The sequence below is a fragment of the Coffea arabica genome, chromosome 9e, assembly GCF_036785885.1.
Source record: "Coffea arabica cultivar ET-39 chromosome 9e, Coffea Arabica ET-39 HiFi, whole genome shotgun sequence".
Lineage (NCBI taxonomy): Eukaryota > Viridiplantae > Streptophyta > Magnoliopsida > Gentianales > Rubiaceae > Coffea > Coffea arabica.
The window spans coordinates 27397888-27411156 of record NC_092327.1 but is presented as its reverse complement, the minus strand read 5'-3'; positions in this window follow the sequence as shown (position 1 = coordinate 27411156).

Sequence of the window (13269 nt, the reverse complement as noted above, 5' to 3'; positions counted from 1 at the left end):
GCAAACAAATCAAACTACTCACGAGTAGTTCCAGTCAAAACTTGACTTAAAGTGCTTTCACGTAATTTATCAGAACTATCAAGCTTTTTTGCTAATTCTTCATCTGTGTCAAAAAAATACAACTAAATTCCGAATAGCTGATTGCCTCTATGGATTAGACCATTAAGAAAATGTTTAACTTAACCTTGAACATGAAATGTATAAACACCCTTCGAGTTTTTTGTTAGTTCAGTCATATTTTGCAGCGAATGATGTAAAACCTAAGTTATTGTTGTAAGTTCAAACATTATTCCTTAAATGAGCACTTTCTTCATCATTATCAGTAAATAAGGGCTTCAGATTACAAGGCATTGGAGTAGCAACAATGGAAATTTCTCCTACAGAGTAGTAGAAATTGGGAGGGACAAAGTGGAACCTCTTGGCTCCACAATGCTCACAATTAGGAGCATTAGGAAGAACCACATATGCATTATGAATCCTATCAAGTTGAGAAAGATTAGGACGGCAATCTCTATCTCTATTTCTTTCCTGTAGCTATTTTGCACATGGCGCCCAGGTCTTTTGGCTCAAATTTCTAAAAAAATAAATATAAATGTATCCTGAAAATCAATAAATTCAAACGAAGATCATATTCTAACCTAAAGTGAGCTTTCTCATATGGTTAAAGACACAATGTCTTTCTTACATGAACGACAGGCATTAGACAAAATATCACGAGAATTTCTCTTTTTTTTTTACCCCCCTCGACAACTAGGTTTTGTGTTAGAGCTTCCATAGATTACAAAACTGAATAAGATAGATGAAATGGCTCAATTTTGTTCTATAGATACACACATAAAGGACAATTAAAAGCAAAATGGTGGTAGAGGACAAGAATATTTTTCCATTATCGAGTGATTAAAACTCCCAGAATGTCCACCAATGATTGATTCATGCATGATAGAAATAAGTTGTTGCCTAAGATCAGTTGTAGAACCAATCAATATCCTGCCATTGAATCTGATCACTCCCTGGTTGTAAGAGTATTCCTGAAGTATGAGATCTTTAGAAGTTAGAGCAATCAATAAATCTTTGGTCCATTCATCCTCATTGTAACTCTCAGTAACTTTAGAAAGCCACAGAAGTTTCTTAGTAGAAATGGCCTAGATCTGAGCCATTCCTCCTTTAGAATTCCCATCTGTATCATCACCTTTTCTGGCCAAAGCATCAGCTACCAAATTCTCTTTTCCTCTTTTATACTGTATTTCATAATCCAGCTCCATCAGCTTAGCCCACCACTTTTGTTGTAACGTTGTGGTTACTTTCTGCTCCAACAAATATTTTAAGCTTTCATGATCTATTTTGATAATGAAATGAGATCCTAACAAGCAATGCCTCCACTTACTGACCGCTGAAATGAGTGCCAATAATTCTTTTTCATAAATGGATAGTGATTGATTCTTCTAGCCCAATACTTAGCTCATATAAGCCAAAGGTCTTCCTTGTTGCATCAATACTGCACCCATGGCTTCTTTACTAGCATCAGTTTCTAATTGAAATGGTTGGGAAAAATCAGGCAGAGCCAATATAGGTGTGCTGCTCATAGCATTCTTAAGCTGTTGGAATGCTAAGTTGGCTACTTCATCCTATTCAAATTTATTTTTCTTCAAAAGATCTATAAAGGGCCTGTTTATACTACCATATCCTTTCACAAAATGTCTATAATACCCAGTGAGGCCTAAAAAACCTCTTAGAGCTTTAGCATTGAGAGGAGTCGGCCAGGACAACAAAGCCTCAACCTTTGCCGGATCAACAGAAATACCCTTGCCAGTGACTATATGTCCCAGATATTCTACTTGATTTTGACCAAAAGAGCATTTGGATTTTTTGGCAAATAAGGAATGAGTTCTTAAGGTATCCAATACAAGGGACAAGTGAGTAACGTGACTTTCAAGGTCAAGGCTATAAACTAGGATGTCATCAAAGAAAACAAGTACAAATTTTATGAGGAAAGGTTTAAAGATGGAATTCATTAGTGCTTAGAAAATGGTTGGGGCATTGGTGAACCCAAATGGCATCACAAGAAATTCATACAAGCTAGTATGGGTTCTAAAGGCTGTTTTCAAAGTGTCATCAGGTGCATTCTGATTTGATGGTAGCCAGATCTTAGATCAATTTTTTAGAATAACTTGGCATTATATAATTCATCAAGGAGATCATCAATTATAGGAATGGGAAATTTATCCTTGATTGTCAGACTATTCAACTATCTATAGTCAATGCATAGTCTCTAGCTGTGACTAGGTCAATGCATCGTCTTTCTTTTTCACTAAGAGAGTTGGGGATGCAAACGGGCTATGACTAGGTATAATGATCCCTACAACTAACATTTCTTTGACTTATCTTTCAATTTCAGTTTTCTGGGTATGGGGATATCTGTAGGGACTGATTTTGAATGGCTTAGCATCAAATTTGAGTGGTATTTTATGGTCAAACTGTCTAGAAGGGGGTAGATGTTTAGGTTCAGCAAAGATATCATCATATTGATCAAGTAATTTTAAGAGAGATTCTGGAACATCAGTCACCTGTGAGTCTTGTACTCTGATCGTGCAAGAATATTGCAAAGCTGATCTGATCTCCCTCTTCCTATACATCAACTCACCACGGCCCTTCTTTAATTTCACCTAAGTTGTTTGGGCATTTCCCTGCAAAATCACATCTTCCCCATCCTTTGCAAAAGACATAGTTAACTCCTTAAAATCAAATGTCATGGGGCTATAAGATTTCATCCAATCCACCCCCAAAATCAGATCATAAGGTTGCAAACCCAAAACATACACATCATATGTAAAAGTGTGGCCTTGAATACTCCATTTCATTGCTGGAATCCACTAGTTGCAAACCAATTCTTTACCATCAACTATCTTCACCTTAAAGGGTTCATGAGGCTTGATAATCTCATAATAGGATTGCACAATAGCTGGTTTAATAAAGCAATGGGTCCTTCCACCATCTACAAGAATAGTTATTGCTTGCTCCCTAAAATTTTCTGTCATCTTGATAGTACTGGAAGTTAAATACCCAGTAACTGAATGCAGAGCGATCTCTACATCATTATGTCTTCTATTGCCTTGAGACTCAATGATTTTCTCCTGATCCTCATCTTCTCCTACATGATTCTGCTGACTCAACTCTTCTTCCAGAATCATGTGTATTTCCTTATTTCTGCAATTATGGCCTGGACTGAATTTGTCTCCACATTTGAAGCACAACTTGTGATCCTTTTTGTATTGGAATTCTGAAGGAGTGATTTTCTTGAAAATCTGATTAGTAGATTTGGAACTTTCTTCTGTTAGGTTCTGATTGTGTGACTTCCTGCTATTCTGACCATGTGAAAGTGATAGGGATTTGGAGTTATCCACATGATGTGATGGAGAGGGTAATGTATACCTAGCAGAGGTTCTGTACAGCTTTGGAGTAATTCCCAAATTGTGCTCTTGCCACCTAGCCATCTCAAAGGCAATTTGTAATGTAGATGGCCGATACATCTTTACTACTGACTTAATTTTTTCTTTTAATCCACTCAAGAAAATTGATACATAATAAGATTCTGATAAAGCAGGAACTGTGTACATTACCCTTGCTCTTAATTCTTCAAATTTTTCTTGATAGGCCATAATAGTGGAAACTTGCTGCAATTTGTTGAATTCTTCCACTACATCATCCTCGGCCAATTCACCAAATCTCCTGCAGAGTTCTTATCCAAATTCGTGCCAAGAAAATAAGCTTTTATCCTTCTTGAAATTCTGGTACCACAGATCTGCCTTCTCCTTCAAATGTAGTTCAGCCAAATCCATGTGTTGTGACTCATGAATTTGGCAAAGATGGAAGAATTTCTCGCATTTTCTCAACCATTCTCTAGGATTACTTCCATTGAAACAGGGAAAATCCAATTTTGGTAACCCAATAGGAAAATGGCGAGGTCATTCACCCCATTTCTGATGCCCTATGTCTGAACCCCCATGGGTCAAGTGAGGTGATGATCGATCACCTGTAGGAGGAGAATTACCCAGAATACCTTTATTGCTTTGCATTTTCTTCATATATGCATTGAACTGGCAGTTGATGATGGCCATAAAAGCTTTCATTTCTGAACTGCTATTCTCCAGAAGAGCCTTCATTTCACCATAGTTGGTAGTCAATTTCTCTTCCAACTCTTGCCTATCCGTAGCAATAGATTCAAGAATTCCTTCAATTCTTGCATCTTGTTTGCATAATTGTTCCTCAAAATTTTTCATCTTGGCTACATCTGCCATTGGTGAGAATTTGAGCTGATAATCCGAGGATCACTAGCTCTGGTACCAAATGTTATGATTGGAGAAGGAAAGTTAAGAATAAAGAGTAGAAAAGGGATGGAAATGAACAAAGGGGAAGGGAGAGAGAGAGAGAGGAAGAAGACGAAAAAGAAAGAAGAAGAAGAAGAATAAGAAGCTGGATATTATTGAGAGAGAGTATCTTTACAATTGAATTCCAACATGATTCGTTCCAGATGCTAAGAATTCTATTTATACAAATTGCCTCCTAGCTTAGGTAACTGCCATAAGAGATCACATGAGCTACTACTACTAGTAATTGCCACTACTAACAACTTTCTAATTAACTCTTGTTCAGCTGTCAACTCCATTCCAATAGCTAATAACTACTTCTGTGAATTGTAGTCCCAGTCATAACATGTTTCTAATAGCAAAATCATTTCTACAGTTGGCTATTTTTTTTACAATTTTAATAGTGAGATTTACTACTACTACATTTTCACGCTGCACTACTGGATCCAAAATGCTGAAGAATATTTAAAAATTCTTTTTTAGGTATTTTATCCCTAGAAATTTTTACAACGTTTGATTGTATTAACTATTTTTCCATATTATTTAGCCTTATTGCAATCTCTAACTTAACGTGTGACCTGTATAAATACTTTGGACCTTTGATGTTATAATTAGTAATTCTTTTTGCCTTTTCCATTTTTGTGAAATTGATCTCGAGATCTACAAATGGATTTGCAAATACTAGCATGAAGTTTTTTCTGGCAAAATGTTATGTTTGTTTGGGTATTATTGTTTGCTTTTGATCTGTGAGACTAGTATGTTTAAATTGAAATTTACTGTGTACAAATTGCCTTTTGGCCATAAAATTCAATATAGTAATGTTTTTCAAGTTTTATATGCCCTATATTAAATTCAAAATTGCATTCTTTTTATTGATCAAATGTGCCATAAGTTTTCAGGCTTAACATTGGCAATGTTGTAATTACCCTTTATTTTGATTTTACCCAAACTTTATTGTTTAGTAGATGATTTTAGAAATTATTCAATTAGAATGAAAACAGTTAATTTTGCCCATATTATCTCCCTCTTATTATTTGTGTTCAGATCAATGAACTAATTAGTAGAATGAAACCCATTTCTGTTGCAAACTTTAAAGGTTAAGAGGCAAGGCTGAATGACAAAAGATCATACCCTTTTTGAGGTTTATGATTCTAATTCGAATTCAAGAGTTGGAATAGAACAAATTATATAAAGGCTAGACTAGTATCATATAAAATCAAGTATCTATATATTATATATTTGAAAACAACTTTTTAGATTCCACCTCTTAGAGGGCTCCTAACCTCTCTTCCTTATTTTTTAGAATTTTGATTTATTTGAATTAGATAAAACTACATTTAATGTTTGGATTATATACTTAGCATAAGCTATCAATTAGCAACATTTCCTAAAATCGACTAATTAAAAAAAACCTAACATACCATCTCAAATTGAAAACTTACTATTATAAATTACTATAATTCTATAAATGACCATAACCAAAAAGGAATAACAATATTACAAACCATTTAATTTGGCAACTCTAAATTTAAAGGAACATAGCAGATTAGGAAAATTAAAACAAACATTCAAATCAATATGGAAACAAGAATATTCCAAACGTTCTTTCCAGTAATTTTGACGTAAGTATGTAAATATGTTTTTTCTTCTTAAAAGAACTTCTTGACTTATTCAATGTCTTAATTTTATAATTCAAATTTCAATAAAATCTAAAATTTCATACATACATTTTAATGGTGAATAATGGTAGCCAATAACTCTATTATAAGCTAATTAAAGAAATTATTTTCTTCATATTTTTTGGTATTTAGTGAGTTTAGGGCACCTTAGTAGGTTTTTTTTTTCTAAGTTTTATATTGTTAAAATTGAACTTTATTCAATAGGTTTTCATTCAAATATTTTATATTTTTGATGTTGGACTTTATACTCTGACACTAAATTTGGAGTATCTAAATATACTTTTGATATTTCATTTGCACTCAAAATAAATTTTATATTGATATTGCGCAAGTATCCAGATGATTTTTCATACAACACATGTACATCAAAAGTGCATCTAATAGAAATTAATAGATGAATTTAAATAGAAATGTATGGGAGAACTGTAATTTTGGTTCCCAATCTATAGTAAAAGTGCGGAATCAGTCCCCAATCTATTTTGTAGATTAATTTTGGTCCCCAATCTATTCAATTTTGCACGAAAATGGACAATTGACGGAATTTCTTCAATTTCAGCGGGAACCAAGTCACGTGAGCTCACTTGCAGGTACTTAAAACCCTTTTTCAATTTTTTAATTTCTAAAACGCATTTTTTAAAAATATTTTTAAACTGTCGCGCCCCACTTTTTGATGTGATGTTGTGATGTGGTGTTGTGTGTGTGGTGTAATGGAATGTGAACGTGTGTAAATGAAACGTAAAAGGCCATGGGACTTGAGAAAGCGACGATTTGGCCAAACAAAGTTCAAAAGGGGGTTTTTAATGAAAAATGGAGTCGCCACTTGGTATAGAGTTAGGGTGTACCAAGTCACCCAAAAAAGAAATTTTCTAAAGGAAAGATAGAAAGAAACCCCTTTTGAACGACTCCTAGTCCACGTAAACCAACGAAAAAGGTTCGGGAGTCACATTTGACGAAGGGGAAGGCAAGGATAAAATCCAAGGCACCCCTTCGACCTAGTCAAAGCTAGTTGCGTGATTTAGCCCCACCTTTCCTAATTTTTCTACCCAAAGTATGTATAGCGTGTTGGATAAGTCTATATGAATGCAAAGACCTAGACCTAGGGGGACATGGGGGAAATTTCTCTTCAAAGGTTGAGTGGTGCCAATCACATTAATTGTGAAGCCCAACAATGATCCTTTTGGAGAGGTCACACCTAAACCTAAATGACGTGAAAAATGAGTGGACGAATGCATGCCATGAAAAATATGAGTTTGTGTGAAAAAGTAATAAAAACAATAGTATGAGTGGAAGTGTGCAAAGAAAATGTCCTTGAATGTAAAATATACTCCAAGTGCTAGTGGGCAAAATGCGTATGTGCAATTTAGAAAAGTGCGAAAGTGTCAGTGTGCAAATGAAGATGAAAGTGCTCGTGTGCAAGTGAAGATAAAAGTGTTCGTGTGCAAGTGAAGATAAAAAAGTGTTCGTGTGCAAGTGAGGATAAAAGTGTTCGTGTGCAAGTGAAAGTGTAATGAGGATATAAAATGATGGGATGGTTTTAAAGTGCATGATCCTAGGGGATGTATCAAGATGGGAACGGGGAGACCTAAATCGTGACTCAATTTACCCTTTGATAGAGGGAATACAAGCGTGCTAAGGTTTAGAAAAAGCCACACTCGTCTATATCCCATATTTAAGGGGACTCTTCAGGCAAATGTACCCTAACTAGCATGAGATGCAAGACCTAAAGTGAGGGGAAAGGGGAATCGAGGAGCATGCCAGATGATAAAACTAAGGAAAAATGCATGATATGTCGTGAACAGGCAAATAATGCATTAATGAAAAACAAAGGAAAAATCCTATTGGGTCTAGCGTTGGACTAACCCTTTCTATGAATTCCTACTAGCATTAGACTAGTGGAAACGATAAAAGAAGCCACAACTAGCGTTGGACTAGTGTGGTGACGTACATTCATCCATTCCATTCATCCACACTATAAAAAGCGAGTAGACATGCAAATCACTTATAAACACGTAGCACATAACACTTAGCATGCTCGACTAGATGCAAGAGCCTAATAAAGCACTTAAACATGTAGCAACAAAAGCAAGCAACCAAGGGGAAGGGGAATGGACCAGATGCTCTCCGAGCCCTATCTATTACAAGCCAAGAGGTGTACACATACCCCATAATGAATAACTTAAATAAAAAGCAAAAGTGAATGAAATAAATGAAAGGAATTAAAGAAAGGCAACAAAAGGGGAAGGGGAAATGGACCAAATTGCTCGCCAAGCCCTATCTATTACAAGCCAAGAGGTGTACACATACCCCATAATGAATAACTTAAATAAAAAGCAAAAGTAAATGAACTAAAGGAAATGATTTAAGGAAAAGCAAGGAAAGCAACGTAGACATGCAATTCACACTTAGCACGTTGGATCACATAGGAGAAATGAAAATCAAGGAAATAGAGGTTACCTCCCTTGCAATTGGGCCCCAATGAAGTGAACTCACTTATTTATCCTCCAAAATAAAAGAAATGGTCAAGGTACCAATTTATTTGGGAAAAATTAAAAGAAATGTGCAAAACGAAGCTCGCTTGATCGTAAAGTCCCTAAAGTCATGATTTAAGCGCAATTGAAACAAAGCATGGTAGTCAATTGAAGCAAACAAACAATGAAGTTGCACAAATTAAAATTACCAAGGACCAAATTGATGAAATTATTTAATTGATTGGGTCCTAGTGGAACAAAGAGAGACTTAGGGGGGCACAGTGCAATTTTTCAGAATTATTTCATGCAAGCTACGTAGAAACAGAATTTTCTGCAATGAATTCAAATGAATAAACTGCTGCAACATTTTATAACTTCAGCAAATTTCTTTCCTTGTAACCATGTTCATGCCAATTCTTTATTCAAACCAAACACATTCATGCAAGAAGGAACATGCTGGAATTATTGTCTAATAAAATCAGCAAAACTTGGAACCGAAATGGAAGAAAGCAACAAGACAAGGCCGTGAGTTTCTGGTTCAGCAAACTGCAATGCATTTTCCAGGATCATACAATCCAAATCATGCACAAGAGGAAAATCTGAAGGTACGTATTGCAACATTCACAAATTTCTGGATTTCATTTATCAGTAAACACCTCCACTAATAAATCATCGATCATTTCAGCCTACAACGAGTCTGTCAAACCCCCAAGCCAGCAGAATTTGAGACTTACGCCTCCTATTGCTAAAACTTAACAATCAGAATTTCGCCAACCCCACAAAACAGCAAACAACGAGACATTAAGACAGCAACCATGATAAAAATCAAAGAGTCAAATGAAATATCACAAGATTCGTGCCTTTTGGACTCGAGTTCTCATGAATACAGCGTTAAAACAAGAAAGGGAGAAGCAAAACGATCACCTGAATTGCTGGGGCCGAAGCAAGAGTTTCTGCTGCGCTCTCGTTCGAAGTCGAAGCTGGTGCGGCAGGGTCAGGGCAGCTCTTTCACGGACAGATTCGGTGATCTTGCAGTTGTTTTTTCTTCAAGATTTTTGAATAAAAATCGTTCCTTTCACTTTGTAGCTTGAGCAGATCCTGAAATTTTCTTAAAAGAATCTCAGATGGAAGAGGTATTCACGTTCAAAGTCGGCTGAAAGCCAGCCTTTTCTAAAATTCTGCAGCTTTTCTTTTCCCAGCTCACGGCTTCTCTTGTTTCTCTCTTTGCTTCACCCTTGCCCGAAGCCTTTCTTCCCAAAACCAGAAAAACTCCTTCTTTCTCTCCATCCTTCTTTTCTTACTCTCAGTCCAAACCCAGCTCTCTATCCGCCTACCTCTCTTTCTTTTTACGTTTTTCTAGCCGTCAAACTTGCTCTATCCCTGTTGTTTCTCACCCCCAGCTCTCCTTGCGGCTACTGCCCCCAAACTCTCACTTTATCCCCTTTTCAGCCACTACAGAAAGCTGCGTTCTTTTCTTCTCAGACCCCAGTCACTCATCTCTCTCCACCAGCCGTCAAGTTTTCTCCCTCTGCCCCCTTAGTTCTTTCTCGGTCACTCTCCGCTTTCTCTGTTTGATAGCTCTCTCCTTTTCCAATTTTTGCCGCCGTCCACTCTTTCTCACTCCCCCAAAGAACCTCTCTTCCCCTTAACTCTCTCTCGGTTCTCTCTTGCTCTTTCTTTTCTTCCCGTTGGCTCCTCTCTATAGCCGTTCCCTTTGGTTCAGATTTTTCTCTCCATGGGTTTCTCTTTTTTGCGGCTGTCTTGCCTTTGCTATTTATACCAGCATCTCCAACCCTAAAACCCCAGCCATCTCTCCTATATTTGCAGCTAAGGGACTGCCCAGGTCCTCTCTTGCAAGCTGCGAAAATACGCAGCTTGCTGTGGCGTGTTCCTTTTTTTTTTTTTTTTTTTTTTTGTAAAAGTATAATATAAATATAGATAACCAATTACCTACTAATAATAATAATAATAAATAAAAAATAAACGCAGAAATGCTAACGAAATGCTAATTTTCTTTCTTTTTCTTTATTTTTCTTTTTCCCTTCTTTTTTCAAGAAAACATTGAAATTAAATCCCAAACAACTGAACATATTTTTGAATGCTTTTCTTTCTTTTTTTTCTTTTTTTTCGAGAAATTTTATGCTGAAACTTAAAAGTAAAAATAAAAACTAAAAAACTAACACTAATAAGTGAATAAAACTAAAACGACAAATAAAAAACTAAATGCTAAAAATTGGTGTCTACAAGAACAACCCTAGCAGCCTTAATCGTATTGTAATTAGGCAACAAAATGAGACAAAGAAGTAGACACCAAATACTTACCTGTGTTATTCGGCGGTGAACGTCTCGGATGATGAATGCTTTTAGAAATGGGGACTGACCCCTTTTGACAAAATTTTAAAATGGGATTGACCCAGACAAAAAATTGAAAATGCGGGACTGGCCCGAACAGAACTTAAACGGGACTGACCCGAACAGGAATTTAAACAGGACTGACCCGAACAGGAATTTAAACGGGACTGACCCGAACAGAATTTAAACGGGACTGACCCGAACAGGAATTTAAACGGGACTGACCCGAACAGGAATTTAAACGGGACTGACCCGAACAGAATTTAAATGGGACTGACCCGAACAGAAATTTAAACGGGGCTGACCTGAATAAAATGAAAATCATGGGACGCACGCTAGTGGGATTGACCCAACGGCTAGCGGCGGTACAAAATGAAATGCCCACTGGCGGGACTCACCTTACGCTCCAGTGGCTGTAAAAATGAAAAGCTCACCGGCGGGACAAACCACACGCTCCAGTGGCTATGAAAAAAGAAATGCTCACTGGCGGGATAAACCTCAGCTCCAGTGGCAATGAAAATGTAATGCTTACTGGCGGGATAAACCCAGCTCCAGTAGCAATAAAAATAAAATGTTGGTATGTTTGAAAAAGCTGTATAAGACTTGCTTGGAAAATTATCCAAAGATTTGCCCCAGTGTAATGAAGCGGTCAGCGGGATAGAACCCAGTTCTGCCGAGGTCGGAGGGATAAAACCCATGCCCAACGAAAATAAAAGCGGTCAGTGGGATAAAACCCGAGCCTGCCGAGGTCGGAGGGATAAAACCCGTGCCCAACGAAAATAAAAGCGGTCAGTGGGATAAACCCGAGCCTGCCGAGGTCGGAGGGATAAAACCCATGCCCAACGAAAATAAAAGCGGTCAGTGGGATAAAACCCGAGCCTGCCGTGGTCGGAGGGATAAAACCCGTGCCCAACGAAAATAAAAGCGGTCAGTGGGATAAACCCGAGCCTGCCGAGGTCGGAGGGATAAAACCCATGCCCAACGAAAATAAAAGCGGTCAGTGGGATAAAACCCGAGCCCAACGAGATCTTTGTGACGTTAGCGGCACTAAGTCCAGGCCCAACTGTGATCTTTGAGATGTTGGCGGCATGAAATCCAGGCCCAACGGGATGTTTGGAATGTTGGCGGCACAAAATCCAAGCCCAACGTGATCTTGTGAAGTTGGCGGCACGAAGTCCAGGCCCAACGGGATCTTTGGAATGTTGGCGGCACGAAATCCAGGCCCAACGTGATCTTGTGAAGTTGGCGGCACGAAGTCCAGGCCCAACGGGATCTTTGGAATGTTGGCGGCACGAAATCCAGGCCCAACGTGATCTTGTGAAGTTGGCGGCACGAAGTCCAGGCCCAACGGGATCTTTGGAATGTTGGCGGCACGAAATCCAAGCCCAACGTCATTTTTGTGAAGTTGGCGGCACTAAATCCAGGCCCAACGTGATAAAGTGATGATGGTGGCACTAAATCCAAGCCCAACGTCATTTTTGTGAAGTTGGCGGCACAAAATCCAGGCCCAACGGGATGATCTTTGGAATGTTGGCGGCACGAAATTCAGGCCCAACGTGATGATGTTGGCGGCACGAAATCCAGGCCCAACGTGATGATGGAATATTGGCGGCACGAAGTCCAGGCCCAACGGGATTTGGTGAATGGTCAGTGGGATAAGACCCAGTCCTGTCATCCAATTGGTCAAGAAATTGGATTTGATCTGTCAAGATACAAGAAATTAAATTTGATTTTCCAAGAAACAAAAATTTGAACTTGATTTTTGATTTTTGACTTTTGAATTTTTCTGATTTTTCAAGAGAATCTTTTCCAAAATAATTTGCCCCAGTGTAGGGCACTTTTCCCTTCTTTCTTCTTGCTTCTCTTTGCAGTATCGGCCTTCCGCCTCACTGGATGTTTTTCGTCATTTTGAACCATGAATACCTGCACAGGGGGCTTAACAAAGCATGAAATGCACTTGAATTTCAAAATATTGCACCTACTATTCATAGAAAGAGCAGTGTGATTGATTTGAAAGTATATTACTTGGCTCTTTGACGAAATCCTCAAATGAACTATAAAAAATTTTGCCCCAGTGTGGGCTTATTTTACGAAATCTTGCCAATAAAAATTTTGCCCCAGCATGGGCCCATTTGAATGCAAAAATTGGTTTGGATGCCCCTCCATTTATTTGAACAAAGCAAGAAACTGTGTTTCCTATATAATGTGAAGAAATCTGAACGTCTTGCTTAAAATCACACCGAAAATTTCATGATGAATTTCTCAAAATAATGCCAAATTACAAGTGATTCCTTCGTCACTTTAGCATTGATGCTTTGGGTAACGGGTGTTATGTCTGATTTGGAAATGGGAGGTCAAGATTTGTCTTATTCTTTGTGTCCAAACGGTATGTAATCCCTTCAATAC